Source organism: Bison bison, unplaced genomic scaffold, assembly GCF_000754665.1.
Source record: "Bison bison bison isolate TAMUID 2011002044 unplaced genomic scaffold, Bison_UMD1.0 scf7180017864371, whole genome shotgun sequence".
In the NCBI taxonomy this organism is placed as follows: Eukaryota; Metazoa; Chordata; class Mammalia; order Artiodactyla; family Bovidae; genus Bison; species Bison bison.
Window position 1 is genome coordinate 2,732,452 of NW_011494943.1, and position 15,017 is coordinate 2,747,468.

General features: G+C 43.8%; 1 protein-coding gene across 2 annotated transcripts in view; it reads left to right on the forward strand.

Annotated features, from left to right (window-relative positions):
- The first annotated feature begins 730 nt into the window (after nt 1-730).
- Nucleotides 731-15,017, forward strand: part of KCNJ16 (potassium inwardly-rectifying channel, subfamily J, member 16) — a 69,716-nt gene continuing 55,429 nt past the window's right edge. Inside the window, exon 1 of one of the 2 annotated variants that reach the window (XM_010856082.1) lies at nt 731-1,483. The gene's annotated coding sequence lies outside the window, so the exon portion shown is untranslated. Of the gene's footprint in view, nt 1,484-4,648; nt 4,813-15,017 lie in introns of those variants that run through there. The other variant, XM_010856081.1, reaches the window with a different exon arrangement.

Genomic DNA, 15,017 nt, shown 5'->3' on the forward strand with positions numbered 1-15,017 from the left:
AAGAGGGAAAAGACCCAGGCAGAATCCAGAAATTATGATGCTGGTTGGGTTCAAACAGGCAGCAAGAGAGTCTCGGAATTTCAGAGAGACTGATTTGTCCATTTGGAGATGGACAAAGATAGGCCAGCTCAGAAAGACAGCTGAAGGAAAGGGCCAAGAACACTGCAATCAACTGCTCCAAAGGCTTTGGTCTCCAAATATGGTATGCTTGCTTCCTTTCTTAAACAAGCGTTCATCCCTTAGGATCTGCTGTGTTGCAGTTTTCTGCTAGACACTCTGTTGGATTCACCAGGGCATAAATTTCAGTCAATCCTGACCCACGAGTGTATAAAACGTGGTGAAGGACATGACACGTGCAACAAAGGACCACAACATAGAGATCAAAGGGAGAATGACTTTAAAAAGTTTATTTTCAAAATCATTTAAAAATACATTATGAATCAATGCAGTAGACAAGGATAGATTAAGTCAAAGGAACCTTGAAGGAAAAAATATTCTTTCAAAAAAAGATTATTTTATAGAGCAGTTTCAGATTTACAGTAACATTGAGGGAAGACACGAAAGGATATGCGGCTTCCCAGGCAGCTCAGTGGTGAAGAACCTGCCTGCCGGTGCAAGAGACTTGAGTTCGATCTCTAGGTCAGGAAGATCCCCTGGAGAAGGAAATGGCAACCCATTCCGGTATTCTTGCCTGGAGAATCCCATGGACAGAGGAGCCTGGGGGCTACAGTCCGTGGGGTCACAAAGAGTCAGACACAACTGAGGCTACTTAGCACGCATGCATGCGATGCTATACATCCATCATTGTTAAATCATACAGAGAATTTTCACGGCTCCAAAAACCCTCTGGGCTTTGCCTGTTTATCTCTCCTTCCCTCTGCTCCTCACCAAACCCGATCTTTTATTACCTCCATAATTTTAGCTTTTTCGGAATGCCATATACTCGGAATCGTACTTTACGCAGGCTTTTCAGATTGCCTTCTTTCACCTAGAAACACGCATTTAAGGTTTCCCTGTGTATTTTCAGGGCTTGGTAGTTCGTTTCTTTTTAGAACTGCATAATACTCCATTGTCTGGGTGTAGCACTGTTTATTCACCTACTGAAGGATGTCTTGATTCCTTCTAAGTTTTGGCACTTATGAATAAAACTTCTATAAATACTCTGTGTACAGGTTTTTGTGTGGACTTAGGTTTTTAACTCTTGGTCTCAGTAAAGACCAAGGAACATGATTGTTGGGTTGGATGTAAAAAAAATAAGGTTTTAAATTCTAGAATTTCAGTTGACTTGGAGTTAACTATATGTTAACCATTAACCAGGAAAGAGGAACATCATCTTTGAAGAATGCAAATTGCATAGTTTAACTAGCTCGGGGCTCTGCAAACATTTTTTTCTGCAAAGGGCCAGATGCTAAATATGGGAAGTTTTGAGGACCACCTGGTCTCTGCTGAGACTCTGAGGGTCACAGAATTCTGCTGCCATAGGGTGAGTACAGCCATCGATGACATGTAAATGAACTAAAGAGTAGGGCTATGTTTAAAAAAAAAAAAAAATTTTATGGATCCTGAAGTTTGAATTTCATATAACTTTACATCACAAAATATTACTCCTCTAGTAATCTTATCCCTGCCATTTAGAAATGTAAAAACTATTCTTAGCTCTCAGGTCTTACAAAAGCAGAAGTAAGTCCAAACAAACAAAAATAGTTTGTCCACGACAGAGCTAGAGTAGCACCAGCTCAATTCTATACTCTAGAATGCTGGATGGGGTATAGAATTTGTGTGGTATATCTTCTTTTTAGAGTCTGTCTTCTTTTTAGGCCATGACTAAAATCATCGGGCAGCAACAAAGTACAGATTATTGGAAAAGGTATCAGAGTTCTTCCACTTGAGTAATGAATTCTTTCATCATCTTGTCATTTGTCAAATCTTTAAACAGGCTTTTTTCGATTTGCCTCAGTTTCTCTCTGTGTTTCCAGGAGGCCTGTAGTTCCCCAAAGCTGAACTTCAAGACGTTTAGTTTTAGTTTAAGGTAGATTTAGGAAGCACAGAATGTGACAGAGAAGCCGATCCAGATGATAATTTGACTTGGCTTTGGCAAGTGTTTTTCTGCTTACATGTGAGTATGGGCGTGCCTGGTGTTCTGGGAATTTACTTCAAACAAAGGGACGAGGCGGCGGCGATGGTCTGACTCGGGCTTGGGAGCCCATCCAGGTCCCCATCTTGCCTCCTCGTCTCCTGCAGGGTCTTTCCTATGCCATCCGTCTTCGGCTGCCTTGTCTCCTCGGCAGTCAGCCAGACAAAGCCACCTTCCCTGAGACTGTCCTTGTAGAGAGAGTCATGTGTGTTCCGTTCAGTCCTTTCCTGCGGACCACTAATAAAAAAAATCCCAGCTCCCCATCCAGGAACAGAGCAGAGTGACTGATAACACTCACTAAGCAGTCAGCCTGCCTTACTGTGAATGCCCCGCAACGGAAGCGGCCTCCATGTGTGTGGGCATGCAGACATCTCTCCAGTCTTCAGATTTCTTGGCAGAAAGGCTCACCTCCAGGTTCGCTGCCTCCCTGACATTTATGGGTGATTAAAAAGATATGTCCCTTGAAGGGTTTAAGCTCTTCTTCTGGGTTACTGAGTAACAGATTGCAGATCACGCGCTCCTATCAGAATGTCCAAGCCTGATGGAGAGCTCGCAGGCTTGGAACACCAAGTACCAGCCTGAGTAGGAGCTGCGGTTGTAGTTGTTGTTATTATTATTTCCACTTTACAGATGAGGAGATGGATACAGAGCGGTCAAGCGGCTCCCGGTGTCACAAAGCCAGTGAGTCCCAACACCGACATCCAATCTTGCCTCCTCAAGTGTTCATGCTGTTAAAAGTGCGAACACCTAGAGTCTGTCATACGGAGAGAAGTAAGTCAGAGAAACAAGTATTGTCCATTAATGCATAGCTATGGAATCTAACAAAACAGCACTGATGAACGCATTTGCAGGGTGGGAGGAGACACAGATAGAGAATGGGCTTGCGGACACAGCAGGGGGAGGAGCAGGTGGGAGGAATTCAGAGCTCTGACTCGGGGTCAGCTCGGTGCTCTGTGATGACCTAGAGAGGTGGGATGGGGAGGGGGAGGGAGGCTTGAGAGGGAGAAGATAATTTGTGCACACAGCTGACTCACCTTGCTGCACAGCAGAAACTGATACAACGTTGCGAAGCAACTATACTCCATTTTTTTTAATTAAAAAAAATGCAAAACACACACCCAACAACACCCCAACAGCAACTCTGGTCGGAACTTAGGCACTGCCCCTTAAATTTGGAGGGTTAACCAAACTGGACAAGGCTTCCAGACCCCTGCCTACCAGCGCTCTTCCCAGGAAAGAAAAATGCTGGTTTCTGGCCAGCACAAACCTCCCCTGGCAACCCTCTGCATACAGCCCCGCCCTCCCCCTCCCCGCCCCCAGGTTCTGAAGAGCTGGGATTGTTATTTCTTTCCTTTCTTGTGGCTGACTTTCACCTCTTCTGGACCTTTCTCTTGACTCTACCACCTCGTCGCGTATTATTCAATTTTCTGACTCTCGGTCAGTCAGCTTGACCCCATGACTGCCTCAAAATTTCATCTCACCCCTGAGGACTGATTGCTGGGGCAGAGGGACCATCAGATTGTACGTTCTAGACTTGAACAACAGCCTGTATTTTCTTTATCATCTCTGTCTTAAACTCTGATTCTTTTTTTAAAGATTTTGTTGTTGTTATTGTTGTGGATGGTTTTTAAAGTCTTTATTAAATTGTTACAATACGCTTCTGTTTGCTGTTTTGGTGTTTTGGCCACGAGGCGTGTGAGGTCTTAGCTCCCCAACCAGGGATGGAACCTGTGCCTGCTGTGTTGGAGGGTGAAGTCTTAACCACTGACCACCAGGGAAGTCCTTTAAACTCTGACTCTTGAGGTTGTGGGCAGGAGAAACCTTCAGCCTTAGTCTCTTTCTTCTGTTTCTCGAGGCTTATTCAACTGTGGATGCCTGTGCTTTGGGAGCATGTGTGCACGTGTGTGTCTCTTTGCAACCCCATGGACTGTAGCCCGCCAGGCTCCTCTGTGCGTGGGGTTTCCCAGGCAAGAATACTGGAGCGGGTTGCCATTGCCTTCTCCAGGAGACCGTCTCGACCCAGAGATCAAACCTGCATCTCCTGTTTTGCAGGCAGATTCTTTCCCACTGAGCCACCCGGGAAGCCACACTTGGAATTGCGCTGCACAGGGTAGATGACCACCGAAGGAACGCTGAGTAAAGGGACGAGTGGCCGCTCAGCCATTGCAGGTTGTCTCGTCTCCGTTTTCATCGGCATCCCCTTTCAACTCTGACCTGCTCAGATGTATGCAAAGAACTCTGACAAAAAGAGCTTCTTTGCATTGCTCAAAGTCTGAAAACTGAGCCTCCAATAGCCCTGTCTGTAAATATTTGAGTCACTTACGGGCACTGCTGAACATATTTCTGGCCCAGGAAATCTTCCTCCTTTGTGTTCCCAAGCAAGTGAACAGTGAGTCAGGGGACGCCTGGGTGACCTTCTCCCCGGATCTCCTCCAGGGGTGCAGGGGCGGGGCCCCAGCCGTGGTCTCAGCTGACCGGTTGGCGCCGGCTTCCTAAGATGCCACGGGCTACCTATGCGTGTTCCCAGGGTGGAACTGTAGGAACAAGCCAGTGTCAATGGTTAACCCAGGTTCTTGGGGTCTGGAGCTTTTCTTGCCTGTATTATTAACTAAAGAACATTTTCACTCTTGCCCAGCTGTGAGTTCCTAGCTCCTAGATCCTCGGGAGAAAGGACACAGGTAAGCCTGGCTCTGTTTTTGTCCTTATTCAAAGTCATTCAGTCTGTGTTTGTTCATGCTGCCCACTGATCAGAAAGCAGCAAAACTCTGTATCCAGCAATGTCAATATCAGTGTGGAATCAGATGCAATTAAGACAATTTCATTCCCTATGTGAGGGCTTTAAGTAGGCGTCTTGTGAAACTTTGGTAAAACATAGTCTCAAATTGGTCTATAAAGAGCTTATGAAAGAGACCTAATGTTCCATTATATATGTAGATATCTAAAAGTGACTTCTTCAGATTCCATATTTAATAGCAGATGGAGTATTTCATAACTGCTATCAAAAGCAAATCATGGCATCCATATATATGTACACATTTATGAATATATGGCTTCAGTGAAATGTACATTTAAGCATCCCCTGAAAATACTTCAAGAAAGTAGGTTGATTATTTTCTGAGGATTGTATATGAGATGATATAAAAACATCCATTTCTCTAGACTGATCTTAACATAGCTTCAAAATAGAGAGTTTCTATTCTAATTTCTATTTCTCCTGTATGTTCACCTTAATTTCTCCAAAGCCTTTTCTCTTGTCCATTAAAATCTGAGACCTTTTGTCTTTGAATATTTATTCAGAAAACTATAGACTTATCAATTCTTGCTCTTTGGACACTATGAATCTTTTAACATGTAAAATCAAATTGTCTCCCTTGTTGCTGGATGGAAGTGTGTAAGTGGAAAACAAGAACTGTCTTATAAACCCAATGGATTTTGGTCATTTGCATCATACTCTTATATGGTTATAGGAATTGACAGGTCTTTAGGGAAATGGGACTGGAGTGTTTCTTCTAAACATCTACCCCTTCCAGCTACAAGAGACAGACCTTAAAGAAGAAAAAGCATATTGATGCCCTTTTGCCACTTTACTTTGGAAAATGTAGACCAACCGCTCTCTGTCAGATTTTAACCAACAAAGTGACCTGAAGTCCCTATGCCACAGCTCTTTTGTTGAATACCACTGTAGAGTTCCGGAAATTAAGCCAAAAATAAGTATAAAAGTGAACAGGGTCCAGAGTTCAATTCAATTCAAAAAAAGAAGGGAGAGACAGAAAGACAGAGACAGGGGAAAAACCAGAGTAACTAACAGAAGCAATTCCTTAAGTGTTTTGTTAGAACACGTGAGCATCTGTGATAAATCCAAGACATTAGTCCCATGCAAAATAAGACTATGACAATATCTGAAACCGGACAAAAAGACTGAAGTGGGAGGGGCACACAAGTTGCTATTTTAATGCGTTTTCCCAAATAAGTATATTTTTATTTGCAAAAGAACAAGAGTTTTCAAGGACATTGAAAAGTATGCTTTTCCCATTATACATGTGAGTGGTGAGTCCACATCAAGATTTGGATATAAATTAGTTGAAAGAAATTAGCGAAAAGCATAGTTTGGGGGAAAACAATAGATATATAAAGAACGAGTACTTGGAGTAAATATTTATAACCAGGACAACCCAGGGATTTAGTTGAATTGTTTCTTTTCTGAATTTGTAAAACCCATCACTTAGCGGATGGTTTGGCTTTTATCCCCCATGAATTTATCCTAGAGCACCTTATGTTACTTTCTTTTTCTAGGAAAAGTAGCCTCAAATCTAACTTTAGGAACAGTAGATGGAAAATGTCATTATTTCGGGCATCACACGGACTATAAATATTTTTATGGCAGCGTGGGGAAATGGGCATTCATATGCTTACTATGTGCTGGGTGAAGTGGCTCTTCACTTCAAGTTTGGAGGGAGCGACTGTCTTCATTTTATAGATGGAGATCTAGGTTTTCCACTCTAGCTGTGTAATCTGGGGAGAGCCCCGTAACTTCTTCAGGTCTCAGATTCAAACTCACTCCTGTCTGAATTCCAAAATACACGTGCTTCTCATTACCAGATGACCTCCTGCCTCTTCCTAGTATGATGTTACCCACAGTTATTAGGCTTGATACAACCGCAGAGAGGAACTGTCTCTACAGATGTCATACGTGCGGCCATTGTCTGTAGAGTGGCTGAGGACACGCGTGGGTACCCTCTCTGAAACTGATGAGTGAGTGATGTTTTCTCCATGGATATCAGTTTCAGCAAACTGGCAGGTACCTGTCATCGTGCCTCCATCCCTCTACATAGCAGAAACCTTAACCCTCAAGAATCTACCCGACCCTTTTTACAAGGTGATGACTGACACTGTTCTTTTCCAGGCATTTATGTCACATTGATAAATGTGTTTCTTCCAGAATGGAGGGCATCTTGCTGTTTGTCTTTCCTGCTAGTATCATTGTTTTGAATAATGGGAAATAAATAAGTTAATGTCCTAAAGAAGACAAAGACATACATTTTGTGTGAAAAATGAAAACTCTAGAATTCTAATTTTTTTTCTTGCCACCACAGTCTCAAATTCTTGACCTCTATAAGACAGTGACATGGAAATAATGGATCATCTGATCATTTCCCTGACTGGATTGTTACTGCGCTTACAAAAAAATCCAATTTTCTGTAATTTATTCATTGATTGATCCTCTCAACAAATATTTACTAAATATTAAAACATGTGAAAGAATGAGGGTTCTGTGGGAGATTGTTGCAATGAAGCCATTTTCCTTAGGAACTTAGGAAAAACAATTTGCCATTGAGTGATATAACGCTTCATGTATTTAACAAATATTTGTTGACTACTCTGAGCCAGGCAGTGATTAGACTTCAAACATATACTGATGAAAAGAAAAAGACAAAAGTTTCTGCCTTCAGAAGTCTCATATTTTAGTAGATGTGTGGGAAGACGGTCAGTAAGTGAAATACATTGAACATTAATGGTGACGTCTTATAGAAGAAAACATAAAAGAGAAAGAAATCAAGTGCGGGGGTGGAAGAGTGGATATTGTGTTAGTATTTTAGAACAACAAGCGTTTGTTGTCTCAGAGCTGGTGTTGGTCAGGAAGCCAGTTTGTCTGGGTCCTCGGGACCAGCGTCTCCCCCGCTGTAGTCAAGAGTCCAGTGGGACCACAGGCATCGCCAGCCTTGCCCAAGCAGGATTCTCCTCCAAGCTCAGTCACGCAGTCCCTGGCAGAACTTGGCTCCTCTGGGGCAGTTGGCGGGGGGCTCAGTCTCTATGGCTTGTTGGCTCGAGTCCTCCTCCAGTTCCTTGCCACTTGGGCCTCTCCATAAGACAGCGCCCAGCATGGCAGCTGCTTTCCATTAACTCAAGCGAGGGAGTAAGCAAGACAGAAGACAGAGTCTTTCTCCAGCCGCATCTTGGACGTGACAGCCCCTCAGCTTGGCCACGTTCTATTGAATGAGTCATTTCTTCCAGCCAGCCCTCAAGGGGAGGGATTTCACAAAAGCCTGAAGGAGGCGGGACATCACAGGGGGCCAGTGCCAAAGCTGCTTGCCACAGGTTTACATGTTTAAGTAGGACAGCCCGGGAGAGCTTCACCGAGGAGGTGATGTTTGGTCAAAGAACTCAAGGTGGTGAGGAATTGAGCAGGCAGATACCTTGGAGCAGAGAAGGTTGGGTAAATGGAACAGCCCGTGCAAGCTCTGACGTGCTGGGCCTATTTGAGAAGCAACAAGACCAGTGTGGCTGAAGGAAAGTTACAAAGGGAAGAGGGGTCCTGGGGGAATCATCTATGTGCCAGGATTGTTTTCCAAGATGGAGAGGATTCTGCAAGTGAGATATGTCTGAGATTTTCTTTTTTGAGATGTTAAAAAAGACCAGGGTAGGTATAGATTTCAATAGTTAGACAGGGAGCAAGAATACTGTGTATGGCAGGTAGGTGATGGTGATGAACAAAACACACGGGTGGGAGTGAAGGTGACTGAAGCCCTGCTTCCTGCAACTCGACCGACAGAAAATGACGCTGTGCTCACCAACTGAGACTTCTGAGGAATGCCCCGGTCTCATCAACACAGAAACTCATGCCAGCTGTTGCCAACAGATGGGAAACTACAAGGCAATCGTAGATTTCTTGGGGAGTAAACCAACCCTTGGAGAAGGCAATGGCACCCCACTCCTGTACTCTTGCCTGGAAAATCCTATGGATGGAGGAGCCTGGTAGGCTGCAGTCCATGGGGTCACCACAAGTCGGACTTGACTGAGCGACTTCACTTTCACATTTCACTTTCACTTTTCACTTTCATGCACTGGAGAAGGAAATGGCAACCCACTCCAGCGTCCTTGCCTGGAGAATCCCAGGGACGGGGGCCTGGTGGGCTGCTATCTCTGGGGTCGCAGAGTCGGACACGACTGACGCGACTTAGCAGTAGCAGCAGCAGCAAACCAACCCTGAATATTCACTGGAAGGAGTGACGCTGAAGCTTCTGAAGCTCTAATACTTTGGCCACCTGATGCGAAGAGCCAACTCACTGGAAAAGACCCGGATGCTGGGGAAGATTGAAGGCAGGAGGAGAAGGGGATGACAGAGGATGAGATGGCTGGATGGCAGCACTAACTCGATGGGCATGAATTTGAGTACACTCCGGGAGATAGCGATGGACAGGGAAGTCTGGCGTGCTGCAGTCCATGGGGTCGCAAAGAGTCGGACACAATTGAGCAACTGTACAACAAGATTGTTTTCAGTTAAGTTTCTAGGCCAAAGAGCTCTGCTTTGGGGGAAAGAAAGGCTTGTCTGGACCGTATAATGGTCACACTGGAGGAGCCCTCTGCAGGGTCATCTGCATCCTGCTTTCCTAGGAAGCCAGCGCCAGAGAAGTCTTTTTCATCATTTTTAGGCATGGACACCCTCGAGTTTGGAGCTGTTTACACATACGGGCTGGATGAGTGGATGACTTGACTTTTCTTATAGCTGTTCTTCAGTGAAGGAGACGGGATCAATTCTTTTCCTCCTGTCCTCCAGGGGCTTTCTACTCTAAGATCAAGGATTCAGATGCACCATGCATATAGTGATTCAAAGAGGATTTGACTTTTAAAGCTTTCTCTGGCTCCACATTCACTGTCTTTCAAAAATAGACCTGAAACTGTCCACAAAGCAGGGAAAACTGAAAAAAAGTCAATAATCTGAGTAAGAAACAGCCCCCAGAACAGGTTTACCCAAAAGTTCCACATAAAGAAGGTGATTTTTCTCTTAACAATGTCGAGAAATATCACAAGTTCTGATTTTATTTAAACTCTGTGAGTATAATTTTAAAGACTTCAAATGGTGGCAAGGCTTTAGATTATAGTCCATAAGATTTATTCTTTTAACTCAAAAAGAAATATTCAGTTTTTCTCTTTTTTAAGAAAAAAAACTATGTTCCGGCAAACATGACCAAAACCATATTTCATCACAATGAACTTTCATTTTTCATCCTATTCTATCTTAAATTAGAACCATGTTCCCATGCAATCAATACTCATTTATTGGGTCTGGTACCAAGATGACGAAGATCCGGTCCCTATCCTCAGTCTGGCCAAAAAAGGCAGATCTGTAAATAATTAAGGGTCATTCAATGACCTAGTACCACCATAACATGATACAATTAGTACACTAACGAATTGAACTTTTTTTCATGGAAGCAATACGGTGATAGACAAATGAGTGGCCTGTTGCTCTTGTCCTGGGTATGCTTTTGGAATTCAGAACTTGTACGTGGTAAGAATACTGTTTTTTCTATGAACTCTTTTACAAGACTTTTTTTTCCAAAGCTTAGTCTGACAATTCTTTTAGAATTATTGCTTTCTTTCCACTATAGTTTGGTAACTGTATAAGGGTTATCCAAAAAAAATAGAACCGATATGATACACACACACACACACACACACACACACACATATAGAGAGAGAGAGGGAGACATAGGAAGAAATTTAATGCAAGTTTTGGGTCATATGATTGTGAGGGCTGGCAAGTCTGAAATCTGTGAGGCAGGCTGGCACTCTGGAAGTTAAGAGTTAATATTGCAGTCCTGAGTCCAGAATTTTCAGGGTAGACCAGCAGGCAGGAAACTGGTGGACTATGTTGCAGCCTCGAGGCAGAATTTCTTTTGTTGCTTCTTTGGGAAACCTCACTCTTGACTCTTAATATCTTCACCTGATTGGACAAAGCCCGCCCTCACTATGGAAGGCTGTCTGGTTTGCTCAAAGTCTACAGATTGTAAAGGTAAACCACAACTAGCAAACATATTCACAACAACATCCAGAGGGTGTTTGACCAAACTGGGTGCCGTGGCCTGGCCAAGGTGGCGCACGAAGTCGTCCCTCCCAGGACACAGGGAGTCTTCACCATGCTTGTATTTTCCCATGTAGCTATCAGACATTCTAAGTTTGCAGCCTTAGTTTCTATAAAAAGAGATTAACTACATTTTACCTGTTAAATATATTTAAAATTCCACAAAACGGATATGCCTAACAATGCCATCATTTGTGTATAGAAGCATCCAGTATTCGACACAGCACCTTCAGCGCTACAACTTTTTAATAAGACAATCTGGATAAAGACAAAAATTACTTTTTCTTTTAATTGAGACAAAGAACAAATGTACTTTATTTAAAAGACACCCCAGCCTCCCAATGGCATGGTCTGTCTTTCATTTTCCCTACCATGTATTTCAGCTGTTGTATAGTCTCTCCTAGATTTTTGTGCAGTCTACTTTTTCTTTTTATAAAAAAAAAGATTATTGGAGTAGAGTTGATGTACACTGTTGTGTTAGTTTCCGGTGGACAGCAGAGTGATTTAGTCACACATATACATGTATTCCTTCTTCTTCAGATTCGCTTCCCATATAGGTTATCCCAGGATATTGAGTAGAGTTTCTTGAGCTATGCAGTAGGTCCTTGCTGGTTATCTAACATATAGTGGTGTAGATAGTACTGTGTTCATGTTCATCCCAAGCTTCTGATTCACTGTGTCCCCCCTCCACGTTTCCGCTTCCATAACTGTAAGTTTGTTTTTAATATCTGTAAGTCTCTTTCTGTTTCATAAATAAGTTCATTTGCATCATCTTAAAAATTAGATTGTGCATATACGTGATAACATATGATATTTGTCTTTTTCTCTCTGGTTTAGTTCACTTAGTGTGATAATCTCTAGGTCCATTTATGTGCTGCAAATGGTATCATTTCATTCTTTTTTATAGCTAAGTATGTGTAGTTTGCGGGCTTCCCTGGTGGCTCAGCAGAAAAGAATCCGCCTGCCAAGGCAGGACACTTGGTTCAATCCTTGGGTCGAGAAGATCCCTGAAGAAGGAAATGGCAACCCGCTCCAGTATTCTTGCCTGGAAAAATCCCATGGACAGAGGAACCTGGCGGGCTACATCCATGGGGTCACAAAGAATCGACCATAGCTTAGCAACCAAACAACAAAAATGTGTATTTATTTTTCATATATATGAGTCCTGCCCCCAGAGGACTGTGTTCACAGGAGTAGCAGCATCTCAGGAGCAATGAGAAGCCACAAGATAAGCAGGGTGTATCTTTGAAGCATTAATTTAACTCAGCTTTTTCAGGGAGAGTAGATGAAGGAAAGCATTTAACTGATAAGCCTGGTTAAAAAATTATCTTTGTAATGCAGCATGTATTTTAAAGAAAAACCTTAAGACTGGAATACTGTGAGTTTGGGCCCAGTCCTCTGGGTTATATTCTCAGATCTCCTAGGATTTTAGAGGTCGGGATAAGGGTCATATACTCATTTCTCTTTTGGTTTTGTTTTTTAATGAACAATTTTGAGAAGCACTATAAAAGGGGAATTTTTGTGAGGCTAAATACCTGGGATAGGTTGGTACTCGATTGGTTAAAGGGCTCTGCCCACCTTCACCCCCAACGAAATTAGCTCCTCACCCACAAAGTTGGCAGTCTTCTCACAATTATGTACTTATTTCATGTGAGACTGTCCTGAACAGTAGTTTTCAGGACATTCTGTCTCTACTTTTAGGAAAATAATCCAAAGTAACCAGCTTCCCTGGTGGCTCAGTGGTAAAGAATCTGTCTGCAATGAAAGAGACCTGGGTTTGATCCCTGGGTTGGGGAGATCCCCTGGAGAAGGGAATGGCTACCCACTCCAGGGAGTTTTCTTGCCTGGAGAATCCCATGGACAGAGACTGGCAGGTTACAGTCCGTGGGGTTGCAGAGTCGGAAACGACTGAGGGACTAACACTTTCAGCCTCATGAAACAAGGCACCTGCTTAATGGCCAGACCCCGCCCCCTCAAAATGTCCAGTAGATCTCTGATTCAAAGTTCTCCTGTGTGGAAGCCACTGCCTTGAGTCTGCTGAAGAAGGCCTTAAGACTGATGTATGCATGCTCAGTCACTTCAGTCACGTCCAACTCTGCAACCCCACCAGGCTCCTCTTCCACTGGATTCTCCAGGCAAGAATACTGGAGTTGGTCACCATGCCCTCCTCCAGGGATTGAACCCGCATCTCTTATGTCTCCTGCTTTGGTTCTTTACCACTGGCACCGCCTGGGAATACTAATAAGACTGGTCAACTTGCACTTACCTGAAAGATGCACTCAGCTATCCTGATGAAGTATGAGGTTATTAACTGACCTTTAACGTTCTCATCGTCTACCACTGAGTTCTATTTATGGACGGAACAAGAAAATCTTTCCCAGGACACGCAATTAAAATTTGAGAAGATGCCGGAGTCTTAGAGGCTGTGTGCGACACACCAGGATTGCCACATCGAGAAGCCTGGTCCTTTTGTTCAGGACTGAGTCAGCTTGTGGGTGGTTGGAGAACACTCAGGGAGAAAGTAGCGTGGCTAATTTGAGCAGATGACCTAAGACTTATGAGTTACACATATTTAAATTTAGGCTTTGTGGGAAGGGAAGGCGTTGCACTTCCTTATGACTAAAATTTTTATTTAACTGTACCAGATAACAATATTGAGTTGGAGATAAGATTACAGCATTTACACCAGAAGTTTAAAAGCTAAAGAAACATTCAGAGAAACAAATCTGAACAAAGGGAAACCATAAACAAGCCGCCCCAAACCAAACTCAACAGAAGCAAAACATACTGTGATTTCTGCTCACAGCGGGGCTCAGAACACTGTTTGGTCCACGCCTTCTGTCGCTGTAGCGGGATATTTTGTGTGGGCTTTTCCTAAATACCGGTGTCACCCCATTCCCGTTCTTTGTCAGCATAAAGAGTGGACCCTGCTTCTGCAGTTGTGCCTGGAATTTTATGTGGGGAAAAGTGACTGTGTTAATTATGCACAGAGTGGAACCATGATAACTCTGCCGTGGGTCTGGTCTTTGCAGGCATCAGCATGCGAGTGACCCCACCACCACTCAGGAGACAGAACATCTTTTACACTTTGGCTTCACAGGTTGAACAAACCATATCTCTGTTCTTCCAAGTGAGTGTGCAGTACTCATTCCACTGGGCACTAGGGTATACAAGGGTAAGTCTGTCAGCTCTTTGCCATTGGGAAAGACAAGAACAAAGCCTCTCCAAGGAGCGTGAGGGCAGAAAAATCAACTTTGCTGGGAAATTGAGGGAAGTGTCACAGTGGACGCAATTCTAATACTTGTGTTTCAGTGTAAAGAAAAAGGGAACGCTTTCCTGGCTTCCTTGAGCCTTACAGACTTCATGCAGAATGTTTCTTGTGGCCCAGGATAGCCTGAAACGATACAGGAAATTCAGTTCTGGAATGTGTGGCCCCAGTTTTGCTAAACTGATACAATCCAAACCTACCACCCCGACACCTGCCATTTAGAATACAAACCAGCCCTGTGATGGAGTGGTGGGATGGGTGGGGGAGGCCCAAGAGCAGGGGGAACCCACGTGTACTTATGGCCGATTCAAGTTGTCGTATGGCAGAACCTAATACAACATTGAAAAGCAACTACGGTTGGCTTAGTCGCTAAGTCGTGTCCAACTCTTTTGCGACCCCACAGACTGTAGCCCGCCAGGCTCCTCTGTCCAGGGGATTCTTTGGGCAAGAATGCTGGAGCGGGTTGCCATTCCCTTCTCCAGGGGATCTTCCTGACCCAGGAATCGAACCCAGGTCTACCTGCTTTGCAGGTGGACTCTTTACTGATTGAGCCACCAGGGAAGCCCACTCCAATTTAAAGTAAATCAACAAGAAAAAAAAAAGAAAAAACAAGAAGTGATTGAAGCATAGTTATAATCCCCAAACAGCTGACTGTGTGGTGACAGAGAGGCCTCGTTCCCTCCGATGCGTGTTTCAGCAGAAGCACAGTGTAATAGAGCCCAAGCTCAAGGTGAGACCCACAGGCACAAACA